At 36.7% G+C, this 18,295-nt stretch overlaps 1 non-coding gene across 1 annotated transcript; it reads right to left on the bottom strand.

Annotated features, from left to right (window-relative positions):
• Nucleotides 1–8,088: 8,088 nt before the first annotated feature.
• Nucleotides 8,089–8,194, bottom strand: LOC133292389 (small nucleolar RNA R71). The gene has a single exon (XR_009748910.1). It is a non-coding gene; the product is annotated as a small nucleolar RNA R71 (small nucleolar RNA).
• Between the last annotated feature and the right edge of the window lie 10,101 nt (nucleotides 8,195–18,295).

Genomic DNA, 18,295 nt, shown 5'->3' with positions numbered 1-18,295 from the left:
ATAACGCCCTTTTTCCTTTACGCTCATAGCACCGTCGTGCGCGTAGCATCACAGTGGGTATTCCTAATGGCTCCCATGAAGGTGAATCCCATTGTGGAACCTATGCGGACTGACGCCAAGTGTCCCCTCTCCTGGTACCAGGCATGCCTATATGATGCATGCTCAGTCGCATGTCCTCAATACAAATATATATATTCAAGATGTCATGAATCAAGTATACATGCCATGTTATGCAATCGCACCCAACAGAAAAATGTATTATGATGTAAAATGCATGCATATATCATATCATCCTTTCATATTCTTACCATTGGCTCATCATCATCATAACATACATAGAACAAATGTGAGCAACACATCACAATTCCATACACTAGCCAATAGTCACATTAGGTAATACCGCCTACACATACCTCGTACGTCGAAACTTACTTTACCGATTCACAACGAAACAGTCCAACGTCTCAAGGATTTTTCGCACCTATTTTACAGTATAGTAAATCAGTGTACATTCAATTTATTCATCAAAGTTCCAAGCTTAATAATTTCTATAGTGTTCGGCCGTAAGGTTCTTTTTCTAAATATTATTTTTTACTCTAATTTAACCTTTATACACTTTCTACAGTGGGAAATTCTTTTAATAACTCTACTAAGGCAGAATCGGTTTTCATGCTTCTCCTATGGAAGATTTCTAACTTTAATTTTTAATAGCATACATCAGCCCCATTATTAGCTAAACAGCGAAAACTTTAAGCATTTACATCCTAATGGTTCGGTTTTGTCATAATAAGGCCCTTAGGGATTTTTTTCCTACTCTTCCTCTAATGATGCGTTAACGTAAGGTGTCCCATATGCCATCTTATCTCATTTTTCCAGCAAAACAGAGGAGAAATCTAACATACAGAAACGGTTCCTCATCAACCTCTAAGGCAAAATTCCAAAAATTCAATTAATCTATCTATTGTTCTACCAAGACAGACTACCATTTTTTTTTTTTATAAAATTAATTCCAAGTTTACTTGTTATGCTTTCTAACTAAGATCCGAGGGTTCATTATGGCGGAACCTAGAGAAAATAAATTACATAAGAAATAAACCACAAATGCCCAAGCCATTCTTCTCACTTCAGCGCAGGAGGGAGTGAAGGTAAGTGCAGAATTTTCCAGCCAATGGCAATACATGCACACTGCATTCCCCTTCCCTTATTGGGAGCAGGTGTTAAGGCTGAGTGGTGTTAGAAATTAGGCTAACTAAGATTTTGACATAAAGCTGAATTTTGATTGTCCACCCAAACAAGTTATCAGCTCGCTCCTCTGCCCAAAACAGCGCATCGTACAAGGAGATAAGAGGTGTGAGTTGGTTGCCATGTGTGATAGCCAACCAATAAAGAGTGACCTTGTGGAATGACTAGGCTAAGATAGAATTTGGACAAAATGAAGTGAAATTGGGCTGATTACATGAGCACCTCCTAGGGTCCTAAAAACTCGGCCCACACAGATTGTGGGGGAATAAGAATATCCCAGCCCAAATTGATACTAACATAAAGGTTAACCCAATAAAATCATGCATTCCAAAGCCCTATTTAATTCTTTTAGTTACAATTCATCTTTTATTTCTTATGGTATGATTTATACATTCTTATACTTTAGAATTAAAGCTTCATAAGTCTAAAATAAATCCTCTCTTAATACTATAATTCAATAATTTCCTAACTTAGTTTTAATCCTATGCTAGTTCTCAATAATTTCGAAGGTCAACAAACAATACACATATATATATATATATCAAATTTAATTTTTCCACACGTGCATTCTTATCCTTTCGGTATTTTGTGTATTTTCCTAATTACGTGGGATGTTACAGATCGCCGATGCGAAAGGGCATTGACAAGGAGCGACTCCTGACAGGCTTCCAGCGGAGAGTTACATGAACGAATGAATCGAATCAACACCCGAAAAAGAAGGATTCCAAATACTGTGCAGGTATGAGACTGCACAGTTTGGGATAGCTTATAAGAATTAATTGGTACTACCTATACTAACAAGATGCATATACTTTTCGTTAGCCCAGAACGGAAGAACTCCACAATTAAGCATGCTTGACTTGGAGCAATTCTGGGATGGGTGACCTCCTAGGAAGTTTGCCCAGGAAGTGTGTGAGTGAGGAAAAAGCACACTGAAAAGTCTCGTGTTAGTATGTGGGGATAATGTTGATTCTTGAAGCGGCCAGACGTTACAACCAAGGCATTGATGGCCCTTGTGTGCCACCCATGATTATTAGGTACACAATTGATGGCCCTTGTGTGCCACCCAAGATTATTAGGTACACAATTGAGTTTAGATTATGCCTTTGCAAATATGGGATTTATTGGAAAAACAAAGGAAACTCTGGCGAAATTTCTAGAAATTGACAGAATTTAGGTGAACTTTGGGAGAGCATATATCGTTCCACAGAAGTCCGATAGGGACGTTCCATACGCCTTTTTAAAGCTTGTGATGTCCTCTTTCTTGTGTTAAAATTTGGGAATTTTCGGGGTTGGACGTCGGCCTGTAGAAGACAGATAGCACGGACTACTCATTTGGCCACTGCACTTGTGGCTGTTCTGGTGCGAGTTTGGGAAATTTATTCCTGCTTCGTTTCTTGGCCAAATTAGGTGTATGATATGTCAAATTGAAGCTTGGGGTGTCTAGTTTACTTTATAAAAAGTTTAGAGAAATTGGTTGAGTGAATTTTCTATAATAATTGATTGACTGAAGGATGTTTGGAGCCGGTTTGAGGTTGGCTAGCAGATTTGCTTGTCCAACTTCAAACGGCGATATCCGGAGCAAACGAGAACTTTATGACTCGTGTGATAGCTTCCTAGAAAGATAATTAAGTCTAGAATAACATTCTAAAAGATGAGAGGCTTGTAGAATTCGATTTGTCCACAAAAATTAAAAGACCGAACCATGTTCGGTATGGTAGAAAACATAAAAGTGAGATTTTAGCTAAGTGGGTTTATAGGAACCCCTTGACTTGAGAGAAGTATTTTATGATATATAGATAGTTTAAATGATTATTCCGCAAAGAGTTTACAGTTACGGTCACATCTTTTATTTATTACGCTTTATTATTGTTTTAAATGCTTGCGTAATAAACGAAAAAAGTTTACTCGCATTTTTATAAATGAATTGTTGTGATTGTAAATGCGCTTAATATCATAATTAATGTTAACAATACCGGTGTACAATAGGCTGTTACGGCATTAAGTTATACCACATTATTATTGTTTTGAGGATTGACAACTACAGCAATTAACACTGTGTAATTTTTTTTTCGAGAATGCAAAGCAATCATCACTTACAGTGGCAACTCCAATATGTAGATAGGTTGCTCTTTCGTTTTGATGATGACTTTCGAAAATAAGCAATTGGTTTATTAATAGGATTCATAATTTCACATTCTATATTTATTGAATTACAACGTATAATTATTAACAGAAGTGATTACAATGTTTGTTCATTTAATTATAGTATGACATAACAAACTATTCTTTTAACAACTATTCGCATTCCAAAACTTTATTTGATGTCTACAACAAAAATAATATTGACGAATCAATAAAATATCTCAAAACACAAAACCTTTACTGTAAGTTCGAGTATATGCTTTATGAATTGCAAAATGCAGAATTTTTTTGAGTAACAGCTAGTGATTTTTTTATGTTGTAATAGGGCATAAAAAAATTTCAGCATGAAAAGCAGAATAATTTAATCCAAAATCCATAAAATAACAATTGCTTTAGAAAGTTCACAACAAATTACATAATTAAACCACAGAAAGATTAGACTTTAGACATTCTACAAAACAAATACACTTTATAATCTGCCTTCCAAAAATCGCATGCAATTCCATTAACATCAATAACCCCATCCTTTTCCCATATTGAACGTCCAACTAAAACTGGTTGAATTATGCATGTGTTGGAATGGCAGAAACATAACCGATAATTTTGAACCAATTCCTTACGCAGCCACATCCCTTAGATAAAAGATTTCACACGTTGTCTACACTGTTGCAAATTGTTGGACGCATCTAAAGAACGAAAAATATCAAATCCAAGATTTCTTTGCTCTTCATCTTCACTGTAACACCCGTGTGCACCTGGTGTATTAAACATGTAAATGGTAATAAGCGCAACTCAATAAATGTGGAAGCTAATATTTCCAATTATGAACCTTATCTTATTAACCCAGTGATTCTTTTTCAAAAGTTTCATGTATGTAAATTGCAATAAATAACTAAACTGAATAACCTCATAATATAAATAAGTATCAAGTCATGGGATACAATCATACAACTCAGTCTGAAGTAACACAACTTATACCAATGTGGTATGGACAACCCTCATGCTCACAAAATAAAACACATTGTCAAATCATGTCCCAAGTACAATAGCTATATAATACTAACAAGGCATAATCATATCCAAATATGACAAGTAAGAAGCATGCATAATGTCAGCTCAACTCCGGCCTCCTGCCACTTGAGGTCTAAGCCTCAGGAACACATGTACCTGAAAATATGCCCCACACGGGGTGAGATCTATAACAAGAAATCTCAGTAAGACAAGGGGTCCTCAAGGATCTCTCCACCCCAAGCTCACTTACATGTGCAATATAAGTTCAAAAATGATAACAGTAGTATAATGACAAATATCCATGCAATGCAGCATATGTCTATGTCATGTGTGTATACATCCTACTGGCCAGTGAACAAAACATAAGCATTACGTACGTGTACAACCCACAGTACAAGGATTCCACCATGTACCTCACACACGGAGTTACCATCTTGCATGTGGCCCGATATGCTCAGGGATTATCATCTCGTGTGGAATACCCCACATACATATACATATGGCAAATACACTATATAATAATCCAGCTCAACAACATATTCATTGTTCCTTATATAAACAGATATATTTTTAGAAAAACACATCATGCATATAAACCATCCCTCCATGAGGTACGGTGGAACCATCAATGGGTAAAACTGAGGACACGAAAGCTTACCTGTCAAGCTAGCAATACCAACTAGAAGTCCACCAAAGGTCCAGAAGTCACCAAACAGCACAATCACAGTCTGTTTATACCAGAAATATCATCAATATTCATAGTCTAGAAGCTCATTGAATTAGGACAACGTTTCCTTTTTCGTTTAACGACCGTAGGCTTCTCTCAAAGCCATAAACATTCAATATCATTGGTTCTGACTTAGTTAATTTATTACAAAGGTTCATACTAACCAATTAAAGGTCGAGATATAACACCTCATAATTATAAAACCTATAGTCATATTAAAATATGGATTAAAGGGTAGGATTAGTGAAAATCCTGAGTTCTGGGTCGAAATACGTAAAAAAGGTAAAACAGTAAATTGCCAAACATGTAACCCTAAACAGTAAAATGTTAGTAGAAGGTCTGAAATGGAAAAAATAACCCTGGAAATGGATTTAGAACGAAAAATTGAGTGGTTAGACAAGTTTTAGGAAATTTGACCAATAGTGTTTTTACCGTGTAAAAATACAGCGGTACAATTGAACCGAAAAGCGTGTCGAATGAAATTTGAGCTTTAGGTTTGAAAATGATTTGTAAAAGGTACATAGGACTCATAATTATGAAATTTCATGAAAATTAGGATTTTTGGAGAAATGTGCCAATAGTGCACATGTCGGGTTAACACTGTGAGTTCACCGAATGACCAGAAAACTCTAGATCTATCTATCTGTCCAAGGACAATTAAAGGACTTTGGTAAATATTAAATTTTGGATTTAATGGATAGTTCATGAACTAGTGGAAGATTAATGGTGAGTTTAAATGAGGTGGCACTTGTGGGGCTGATGTGCCTCTGGCAAGTGTGGTTTTTCAGTATTAAAATTGATAAGAATTGGGTCATAAGAGAGCAATTTTAATACATATTTGCTATTTATATTGATTCTTTCTATGTCAATCATATTCACCTGTTGGTTGTGCTTTTACATGTAAAAGGAGTGAAAATTACAAATTATAAAAAGCCTGTTGACGCGACTCCACACACAGGAAAGTTCCATGTTGCATCTTGTCGCATAGGCCAAAGTCCAGAGAAATGGCGCAACTTGGCGCCACAGTGGCGCAAGTTAGCGCCATGTTGCATAGTACAAATGCCAGAGAATTGGCGCTAGTTGGCGCCAGAATGGCGCCAACTAGCGCCACCATGCCAAAGGGCACCAAAGTCAAGCATCATGGCGCCAACAAGAGCCCAAACATGAAGAAATCATGGCGCCAACAAGCGCCCAAGGAAGAAAGGGAATGGCGCCAAGTGGCGCCAAGGTTGAACAAAAATGGCGCCAACTGGCGCCAAGTTACGAGCATTTGGTTCCAACTTTTCGTTTTGGGACAGAAGCGTGGCGCGAAGTGGCGCTGAACCGGCGCCAACTGGCGCCGGGTTGCGGGAAAATAATACCGTGTTGTCTTGGGGTTATTTTTGGAAGAAGGAAAAGGGGCATATAAATAGGATCCTTATGACAGAATTAGGTATCAGACCTATTCTACTGAGAGAGACGACGGTGGTGCTTCGAGAGGATTCTGCAGATCAAGTTCTTCTTCCTCTTCTCTTTAATTTTATGCTTTTATTGAATATTGAATTTTTAGCCATGATTATGCTTGACTAGTTACTTTTTATTGTAGATAGGGTCACGAACCCTATGTGAACCTTTGTTACAATGGATTGATTTATGGTTTTTCGTTTATATAATTATCTTTATCTTTACCTTGTGCGTATTTTTTATCTTCTTTGTTAGACTTGATCAATCTAATAGTTGAGGATAGTTTGAGGGTTAGAACCCTAGATAGGAATATTGGGGTTTTCATCTTGAAAGGGGGTAAGATAACAATTACTATGCATGCTAAGAATAGATGTATATTTAATTGCAGATGCTTAAATTATTGAGTTCATTGCTTAATTCTCATGAGGGGTTATTATGGGATTAGGATTCCAATTAAGGTTAAAGGGTTAAATTGCCAAGGGATTGAGATTTAACTAATTAATTCTAGAAAAAATTTATCTGAGTAATTATATAATTGAATATTGTAAATCAATCCAGAGTAATAAGTGGGGATCATAAGGTGAGTGCGCTCTAGCTACAATGTTTTTCTCATTTTTACAAATCAAATCATTCTTGTTCTTATTTTTATTCTTCATTATAGAAAAATTACACAAACAAGTCTTTATTTTCAGTTCTCAATTTCACACTATTCGACAATATTTGTTACAACCTTTGAACTCTTCCATTCTTAAAAGGAACAATTAATTGATATTCGACCCAATCCCTGTGGAGACGATACTTTACTTACTATCTATATTACTTGTGCGATCGGTATACTTGCCGGGAAGCATCAAGTTTTTGGCGCCGTTGCCGGGGATTGGCGTTTCTTATATCGATTAATTTTGATTTTTAAGATTGGATTTTTCTTTTATTTTTATTTTTATTTTTATTTTTGATTTTTCTGTGATTCTTGAACAGTGCTACTAATCCTTTTTCTGAGTTGTATGCGAGGTAAAGAGCCCGAATTTCCACTTGATTTGGAGATTACAAAAACAGAAAAGAGGAACAGAAAATTTACTCGGAAGAAGCTTGCTTTCAACGAGTTAGAAATCTGTTTGAAGAAGCACATAAGATGGCAGGGAACAATGAAGAGGACAATCCGCTCATGGACACCATTCTGACTCCATTATTCAACAGACCCAATGCGAGCATTGTTCAGCCGAATGTTGCCAATAACTGGAAGCTCAAGTCCTCTCATATTAATTTGGTGGAGAGAGCCCAGTTTGGAGGAGAGGAGAGTGAGGATCCTCATCGATTCGTTGACAGATTCTTGAGGATCTGTGACTCAATCAAACACCCTCAGGTGTCGAATGATGCAATCCGGTTGAGGCTGTTCCCTTTTGCTCTTAAGGGAAAGGCTCTTAGTTGGTTAGAAAGGCAGCCTGCAGCAAGCATCTCTACATGGGATGATATGTCTCAGAAGTTCTTTGCTGAGTTCTTCTCGATGGAGAGGTACAACCAGATGGTGAATGATATCACCAATTTCACCCAGCTACAGGGTGAAACTATGTGTGGAGCATGGAACAGATTCAAGGATTTAATGAGGAGGTGTCCTCAGTATAACTTGACTGCTGGTAATCAGGTCTGGATCTTCTTCAACGGTTGTAAGCCTGAGATTCGGATGGCGTTGAATGGTGCAGCGGGTGGCACTATTAAAACTCTGAGAGCAAATGTGACTCTTGAGTTGATTGAGAGGATGGCTGCCAATGAAAAAGAAGTGCTTTCATCAAAGCCTAAGAGAGGTATCCTTCAACTGGAAGATAATGATATAGTGCTGGCTGAAAACAGATTGCTATCTCAGCAGGTAGCAAACCTGACCTCAAGGCTTGACAAGATGCAGCTTGCTAGTGTTCAGACTAAAGTTGCAGCCGTTGTGTGTGAATTTTTCCAGGACAATCATGAGTCTAATGAATGTCCTTTGATGCCTTCTGATTCACCTCAACAAGTACAGGTGAATGGCATTTGGTATGATCAGAGCCCTCAGCAACAAAATGTTCAAAGAGGTCAGAATTTTGCTCCTGGAGGTAGTAATTATCAACGGAAGATTCAAGGAGGCGTTCTTGACTATAGTTCTAATAATTATTTGCAGCCTCCACCAATCCCAAACAAAGAACCTTCTGATTTAGAGAGGTTAGTTGGGCAAATAGCTCAACACTCCAATGCCTTCATGGAAGAGACTAGGGCCAATACTAAGAACATGAGCGCATCTATCAGGAATTTGGAGAATCAAATTGGCCAACTGGCTAAGCAAGTTGTTGATAGAACTCCAGGCACTTTCCCTAGCAATACAGTTACTAATCCCAAGGACTATTGTATGTTTGTCACAACTAGAAGTGGTAAAGTGGTAGCAACTCCAGAAAAGCTGAGCACAAAGGTGAAAGCTAATGAGAAGCTTAAGGCGGTTGAGGAGCCAAAAAAAAAGGAGGTGATTCCTTCTAATGTTAAGACACCTATTGTTGCTGAAAAGAAGAAATTTGAGCTGAGTCCCGAATATGTGAGAGCCATGGAACCTTATCCTGAAAGATTCAAGAAGGATGATCAGAAGCAACAGTATGGAAGGTTTCTTGATATATTCAAGAAGTTGCATGTCAACATTCCATTTGCTGAAGCTTTGGCTAGCAATCCAAATTATGCCAAGTTCATGAAGGATTTGTTGTCAAGGAAGCACAAGTTGCAAGAATGCCAAACGGTGACACTCACTGAGGAGTGTAGTGCTATTATTACAAAGAAGTTCCCGCCTAAGCGTCATGATCCAAGGAGCTTCAATATTTCTGTTGAAATTGGTAACACCAAAATTGGCAGGGCATTATGTGATCTAGGGGCTAGCTTTAATTTGATGCCCCTTTCTATTTGTAATTCCTTGGGGATCACCAAGTTGAAGCCCACTTTAGCATCTCTTCAACTTGCTGATAAGTCTGTAAGGAAGCCTAGTGGAATAATAGAAGATGTTCTTGTGAAGGTGGACAAGTTCGTCTTCCCTGCTAATTTTGTGGTGTTGGACATGGAAGGGGGAGCTGAGCTGCCTCTTTTGCTGGGTAGACCTTTCTTAGCTACATCTCGTGCACTGATTGATGTTGAAAGTGGGAAGCTCGAGCTAAGAATGAATAATGAAACCGTTACTATTCATGTCTTTGATTCTTTAAAACAGTCTTTTCACAAAGACGATTGTTTTAGTCTTGAGGTCTTAAAGGAAGAAAATGATGTAGCTGTTGAGGTTCCTGAAAAAACATATGATTATAAAGAAGATGGAACCTCAAAAGTAGAACTGAAGAATCTTCCTCAAACTCTAAAAGATGATGTCAAAGAGGTGAGGATGCTTCAAAGGAGGCGTAATCCTACAAAAAAGGAGGCAATGAGAAAGGAAGTGGTGAAACTCTTTGTTACGAATTGGAAGAGACACCGGGAGCTGAAGTTTGACAAGAGACACCGAGACTCTATCTCTCGGAAAAACCAATGCTTCAAAGAGTTCTTAACATGGCTTCATGGTTTGGAACAAATCTGGGAATGGTGGTCTCATACACCAAAGCATCCCGTACCACCGGATCTTCCATTTGCTGAGTCATCCCACGCTGTTGAGGGGGATGACGTGGATGATTGATATCTCCTTGCTGACGAAGATTTTGTATATTAGTTTATTTTTCTGTTTCGTATTTTTTTCTTAGTTATTTTGTGTTGGTATATCTCTTTCTGATGTTTTTAATGTGCGCATTATAGTTTATCCTATATGCCCATGTTCGTTCCATTGTGCAGGTTTTTCTTCCTTCTTGTGGTTTAATTATTGCTGAGGACAACAATTCTCTAAATCTGGGAATGGTAGGCTTGCATCTTAGAACTGCTGCAATTCTTCTATCAGGGGAGATATTCTAACTCTTTTAATTTTCTTAGTTATTTTTATAGTTATTTTGTGTGTTATGCTATATAAAAAAAAAATTATATGTTTTTCAAGCAATTCTCAGGTTTAAATGTGCTTATCTAGTAATGTGCTTGACTGAAATTTTAGAAGTATATTGTATGACTTCTAGCATGATATTGTATGGGCATGAGTAGATTTCATGATTGCTCGTTTGTCTGAATTTTGTGTTTGAATGATTAATGATGCCTGATGTTTCTTTTGGAAGTCTAGCTTGACATCATAGCTGGTGAGATTTTTGTGCTTAAACACTTTTTTTTATTTTGAGAGACCTCACTGTGATAGCATTCTAGAACTTTCTCTGTTTCTCTAAGATGCATGCATTGATTGAAATGATTAAGGAAATTTTATTCTGTTAGCCATGGCCAGATAGCCCACCTGTTTGATTTCTCCATTGTTAAATCCTTTCATATTCATATTGTCTTACCTTTGTTGAGATTGAAATACTTGAAAAGAAAAGAAAAATCGATTGGGGTAAGTTTCATTGAAGCTAAGTAATATGTCAAAAAGAAAAGAAGAAATATAAAATATTTCTTTGAAATTTTTTAAAAGGGGCTATAGCAATGTAAAAAAAGAAAAGAAAAGAAGGTGGAAAATAAAAAGGATGGACCCCTGATCTTAAAGAATATTGGAGCTGAAATTTGTTTGAGATTTGATTGTTTTCAAGAATATATCTGTATTTCAATCTCAACTCACAATTTTAGCTACTTCCCATAAATTCCTACCCTTAAGCCGGCCAATTTACAATCTGTGAAGTCCTTTTGATCAATTGATGCATGTGTTTGATTCTTCAATTTTAAAGAATTTTTGAGAATATGATCAAGCTTATGGTAGTGTTATTGTTGTGATGGATTGAATGATTGTTACTCCCCCAAACACTTGAGTGCTGAGCGTTATATGTTTATCTTGGTGAGGGGTGTTCAAGCTAGATTCTGACATTTTCATGAGAATAGAAGGCATTGTCAGGAATTCTTTGCATTGATTCAGTCATGCTTAGCATAGTGATCTATTGATTGTCTGTGTGATGTTATGTTGGAATAATTGATTGTTTCCTGGATTGAGTCTTGTACATTGCTGGAGACAGCAACGTTTAAATCTGGGAATGGTTTGATGTGCCTCTGGCAAGTGTGGTTTTTCAGTATTAAAATTGATAAGAATTGGGTCATAAGAGAGCAATTTAAATACATATTTGCTATTTATATTGATTCTTTCTATGTCAATAATATTCACCTTTTGATTGTGTTTTTACAGGTAAAAGGAGTGAAAATTACAAATTATAAAAAGCCTGTTGACGCGACTCACACACAGGAAAGTTCCATGTTGCATCATGTCGCATAGGCCTAAGTCCAGAGAAATGGCGCAACTTGGCGCCACAGTGGCGCAAGTTAGCGCCATGTTGCATAGTACAAATGCCAGAGAATTGGCGCTAGTTGGCGCCAACTAGCGCCACCATGCCAAAGGGCGCCAAAGTCAAGCATCATGGCGCCAACAAGAGCCCAAACATGAAGAAATCATGGCGCCAACAAGCGCCCAAGGAAGAAAGGGAATGGCGCCAAGTGGCGCCAAGGTTGAACAAAAATGGCGCCAACTGGCGCCAAGTTACGAGCATTTGGTTTCGGCTTTTCGTTTTGGGACAGAAGCGTGGCGCGAAGTGGTGCTGAACCGGCGCCAACTGGCGCCGGGTTGCGGGAAAATAATACCGTGTTGTCTTGGGGGTATTTTTGGAAGAAGGAAAAGGGGCATATAAATAGGATCCTTATGACAGAATTAGGTATTCAGACCTATTCTACTGAGAGAGACGACGTTGGTGCTCTGAGAGGATTCTGCAGATCAAGTTCTTCTTCCTCTTCTCTTTAATTTTATGCTTTTATCGAATATTGAATTTTTAGCCATGATTATGCTTGGCTAGTTACTTTTTATTGTAGTTAGGGTCACGAACCCTATGTGAACCCTTGTTACGATGGATTGATTTATGGTTTTTCGTTTATATAATTATCTTTATCTTTACCTTGTGCGTATTTTATATCTTCTTTGTTAGACTTGATCAATCTAATAGTTGAGGATAGTTTGAGGGTTAGAACCCTAGATAGGAATATTGAGGTTTTCATCTTGAAAGGGGGTAAGATAACAATTACTATGCATGCTAGGAATAGATGTATATTTAATTGCAGATGCTTAAATTATTGAGTTCATTGCTTAATTCTCATGAGGGGTTACTAAGGGATTATGATTCCAATTAAGGTTAAAGGGTTAAATTACCAAGGGATTGGGATTTAACTAATTAATTCTAGATAATAATTTATCTGAGTAATTATATAATTGAATATTGTAAATCAATCCAGAGTAATAAGTGGGGATCATAAGGTGAGTGCGCTCTAGCTACAATGTTTTTCTCGTTTTTACAAATCAAATCATTCTTGTTCTTATTTTTATTCTTCATTATAGAAAAATTACAAAAACAAGTCTTTATTTTCAGTTCTCAATTTCACACAATTCGACAATATTTGTCACAACCTTTGAACTCTTCCATTCTTAAAAGGAACAATTAATTGATATTCGACCCAATCCCTGTGGAGACGATACTTTACTTACTATCTATATTACTTGTGCGATCGGTATACTTGTCGGGAGGCATCAGGGGCCCACTCCCACTTAAGTGACTAAATGAGCACATGTCCAAATTCATTTTGGAACATCATCTTCCTCCTTTGATTAGCCCAAAACCGCAGCCCCCTTCACCATTGAAGAAAATAGTTAAAACTTGATAAACTCATAACTCAAGCTACACTCAACGAAATTGAACGATTCCAAAGCCAAAGTTGCTTGGTTTTCTCCCTAAAACAAAACCCTGCCTCATTTTTGGTGTATGAGCATTGTGGAGTGAGATATTCCTCCTAGAAATTTGCAAAATTTTGAGCAAAGTGGAGACATTGGTGGTTGTTTGCTTGATTGGGTGCTTGGAGGACATTCATTGGAGGCTTAAGCATTGATTTGTGTTAAGTTTCACTACCTATTGTGGATTAATTGTTGAGATCAAATTTTGAAAATCTAGAGCATGTATTGTGTGATTGATGTGGTTGGGGACCTTAAATTGAAATTGTGTAGTAGATAAATGTGTCTTAGAATGATGTTTTATGATGATTGTGCTCATAAAATTAATTGAGAAAAAATATTGTAACTTAGGCAAATTTGTGATTGATAAGCATGACTTTGTGAATTTGGAATGTTGTGTCATTGGAAAATTGATTTGTGGAGTAGTTGTAGTAGTTAATTATAGGTTGTATGATGTGTTTGAAGTGTGAAATTGAATTTAAAGTCCCTTGGTATCAATGTATGCATAATTCGGCCAAGGAGGGGGAAATGAGGAAGGATAATGTAAAGTGGATATAATTGAGTTGGTGATGGTTTGAACTAAGTTTAAATAGGTTGTGTGATTGTGTAATGTATGTGAATTGGAAGAAAAATCATTGGATGTGCTTAGGTGTTGATTTCGGCATAAAAGAGGAAATTTAGGAAAATGATGTTGAGTTGTAATTTAATGAAGTTATGGACTTAAAAAGGTGTTGTTATGGTCTTAGAAAGCCATAGGAATGTTAAAATAAAATTAACAACATAATATGTGTAAAATGGCCTTATGGCCGAAATGGTGTTTGTGTAAGGGGGAGTTTATTGTGTTGTATTTCAACTTGATTTACAAGTAAATTGATGATCCTATATGTGATCATTGTAGGTTGCCTGCCACAGACGAGATCCTTGAGGATTGAACTTGGTGGATTTCCTTTGGTCCTTGACTAAAAGGATTTTGGTAAGTACTTATGTCACATTTTCATGAATGCTTGAATGACCAAGTGAGTGGTCTTTATGATACTAACGTATATGGGAATTGTAACACCCCGTAGTACTCCGGATGTTAACATACATGATATTTGGCATACACAGCGAAAGACTTTATTTTAGAAGAATAATAAAACTTTTTACAAAAATACGAGTAAACTTTTTCCAAAACCTTTTATGAAAATATTTCTAAAAACATTCACGTCAGATACTGCAAAAGCATAAATCTAAACATATATCTACTAATTAATCCCATGAGCCAGTATTAGTGGCCATTGACCATCAAGATATGACATCAAGTGTCATTCCTAACGGAGTCTTTATTTCGGATAACTGGGGACATGGTCCCACACATACGTTTAACCTGATTGATACTCTAATTTAAACAGATAGCGTGTAAGTCTCACACGGACTGCAATCCCCTCAATGGGTCAATACAAATAATAAGGCTCCATGCCCAAATTAATTGAATACATGCATCAAGTCTATATTAATTCAAAGTATAAAAGCATCAGTAAATAATCCATGACTCTAAAAATACAATCATGAGCCTAAATAAATACATACAATAATCTCCATAAAATAATTAAGCATATTAACAAGTCTACATGCTAACATCAAATCTAAACATAATATAAAATCATCAGCTGCATCATCAATACTCTAATGCGGGGCCTTGCCCCTAGAGGCATCACCACTGCTCTGGGTACCTGAAATGATGTCCCCAAACGGGGTGAGATAACAACATCTCAGTAAACTCAAGGTTCATAGAGGATCCCCTGAGCCCACTTCCTGCATGACAAGTCAGATATAAAGCATATAATACAAACATATAGCATAAACATAACATCATCATATCATCCTTGTGTAACCCCAGGGTCAAAGCCATAGACGGTTACACCTGTGTAACTTCCAGGGTCAATCCATAGACAATTACACCTGTGTGACTTCCAGGGACAAGCCATAGACAGTCAACACAACCTCTGTATGATACAGCCTCCAAAGTCAAGTCATAGGCAGCCTACATACCATAATCACTGGCCAGGATCCTCATAACATATTTCATCAGTGCATCATCATAACATCAAGATCATATAACATCTATATGAATGTGAATGAATGAACATATACATCATACCATATACTCATACAATACAACCATAATGTCCACCATCATGGTGGGGCCACAAGAGAGAGGAGTCAACTAGAACTAGGAGCTTACCTTAGGGAGCTTAGCACAAGCCCACACTCCAATATAATACGCATGCTCCAACTCAATCCTCAAGTGCACGGTTCTCTAGGCACACCTAGAGTAGGAACCATTCACATTATTAATTACATATTAATTAATCAAGTCATATTCACGACTTAATCATTTAATGATTCCATTTTTCATACTCATATGTCAATAATATGCCCATTACAAGTCTAGACCAATTATTACTTATTACATATTTTAGTGCGTTATTACAAGCCACCTTAATCTTCAATTACTTACATAGCTTATAATCACATGCAAGGCTCACTTAGGTGACTTAAATTATTTTCAACTCATCCAATCCATATATATGATTATTATAAGTTACTAAGGTTTTCCCTAAGCCCACTTAGCTTAAATATCACTTTTACGGTTTTTCCATAACTTTACATGCTTCTGTTTTCCAGTCACTGAGCGCAACTCACTTGTTATAAAATTCTCATCTTTTAGTATGTTAGTTTAGACTCAATTACCTTTCCAACAAGGTATCACATGCCTCATTTGGAGTTTTCTAGCTCCGGTTATCATCATTTGAAGTTGGACAAACAAAGCTGTTTGCCAACTCCGAACAGAGCCCTAAATATCCTTTACCATTTCTGCGATTTTGGAAAATCTACTAATCCAATTGCTCTCAAATTTTTATGTAGACAAATAGACACCTTTAGCTTTAATTTGACATATTATGAGCCTAATTTGAGTAATAATTGAGGGAGAAAAAATCCGTGGAAGTTTCAGCCATGTACAGCCCCTGCACATGGCCTCCCTCGGCAGTCCTCACTAAAACGAACATACAGAATGGAATACATCTTCAATTGGTACCAAATTTTGACATCACATAGCTAACATCTCAAGATTAAATTTGATATAAGAAAAAGTCCTATATGACCTTTATGGAGGGAGATATGCTCTCCCCAATGTCGCCTAAAAACTGGTTACTTAGCCTTAAATGTGTTTACTTAACAAACCTTAATTACTTTTGATTATAAATCCTAATTCACATTAATTCTTGGATTTTTCTATTATTAAGTCACATTATGAAATCTCCCTAGTCTCATTATATTATGATACTTAAATTTTAATAATTACTTAATTAGTGTACCTAAACCCTACTTTAGTCCAATTTTAGAGTTAAATCCTTAATTACTTTTGTTAATTAATTCCTACCCTTAATTAATCCCCTAATTCATCATCTCCTTAATTTTAACACCACTAAACCTTTATATACTTTACGGGGAAGATTTGATGAGCTATTTTAATTAGGGTTTTTAGCATTATTAATCATGATTAGTGAGTTTTACTTAGAGTTAACCCACCTAGTTAATCTTTCTAATCATTTTTCCACACTTAACAACTGAAACACATTTTTTTGTCATCAAACCCTATCCAACCTTGACTTGGCTGAACCATACATAGTCCATATTAGGATTCATAGTCATCTTTTTACATGAACATCACTCAAAGGTCCAAAGGTGGCACCTTTAGTCATCCAATCCATTATTCCATGGTTCAAAACACACCCACCCTTAAGGATCATTATCAAACCATGGCATTAAAAATTTTGAAACATTATTTCTCCAATACATAACAAAATCGTGGCACACACACAAGAAACAGAAAGACTTTTTGGTTCATATTTCACAAATGGGGGCTTACATCTTCAAGCTTCCTCTTTTATCTCAAGGCTCCATATTTTTCCACCAAGAACACACCTTTAGGCAAGAACAAACCTTCATGAACATGCTCATGAGTTAGGCTCAAGAACACAATAAGAAAGATGAGGTTTTTCATGAAAAAATAAGAGAACTTACCCAAAAATCAAAGGAACCAAGCAAGCAAGTGTGATTCTTCAAGAGGGCTTAAGAACACAACTCCATGGCCTTTACTCTTCACAAAATGTGGCTGTTTGGGATGATAAGGGACATGAAATTTTAGATTCACACCATGAAAATGGTATGGTTGTGAAGAGGAGAGTGAGGGGAACAATCTTTGTGAAGGGAATTTGGTGGTTTGGAGAGATTTAGGTGAAGAAATCTTAGAGAGAAGTGAGAGAGTTTTCAAAATTTAAAATTTAGAGAGAGAAGGAGTGAAGGGGATGCTGATCAGAAATGGAAGGGAAGGAGAGGAGGGTGCCCTAATGATGGGTGCCATGTCACTTAAGTGGCCTTCGTCCTTTAGTGAGACTCGGTATAATTTTTATCTGAACCGTCGTCAAATTTTTACTCGAAAACCTCCAAGACTCTAAATTTAAGTAATTAACATTAATTTTGTCTAATTATCATGTTCATAACTTAAAAATTTGATTAGTCGATCACAGATCCACTAACAGTTGTTTAATTGCACTGTATTTTTTACTGGTGTTCTTAACTGTACCCGGATTTCATAATCTTCTTAACTTTAACATTTTTGGTCTAATTATGACTTGTTAGGCATATATTGGTCTTTATTTCCATTTTATCATCTTTTTCTCGTTTTGGGATTCTACCGGCTGCTGCTACAACAGTACAAAATACCCGGCAGAAGTGACTTTTCAAAAATACCTCAATATGGGTATCAATCTTCATCAAATCATATCCTAACCTCATTCATGATGTTTATATCATTAGATTAGCTCTCTAACTATAATTTTCTAACTTGGAGCTATTCTACTGACTGTTAATGCATCATC

The sequence above is a fragment of the Gastrolobium bilobum genome, unplaced genomic scaffold (assembly GCF_033153095.1).
Source record: "Gastrolobium bilobum isolate Gb01-03AN ecotype WA unplaced genomic scaffold, APGP_CSIRO_Gbil_v1 utg2134, whole genome shotgun sequence".
Taxonomy (NCBI): Eukaryota; Viridiplantae; Streptophyta; class Magnoliopsida; order Fabales; family Fabaceae; genus Gastrolobium; species Gastrolobium bilobum.
The sequence above is the reverse complement of the archived record's forward strand: the minus strand, read 5'-3'. Positions and strand labels throughout refer to the sequence as shown.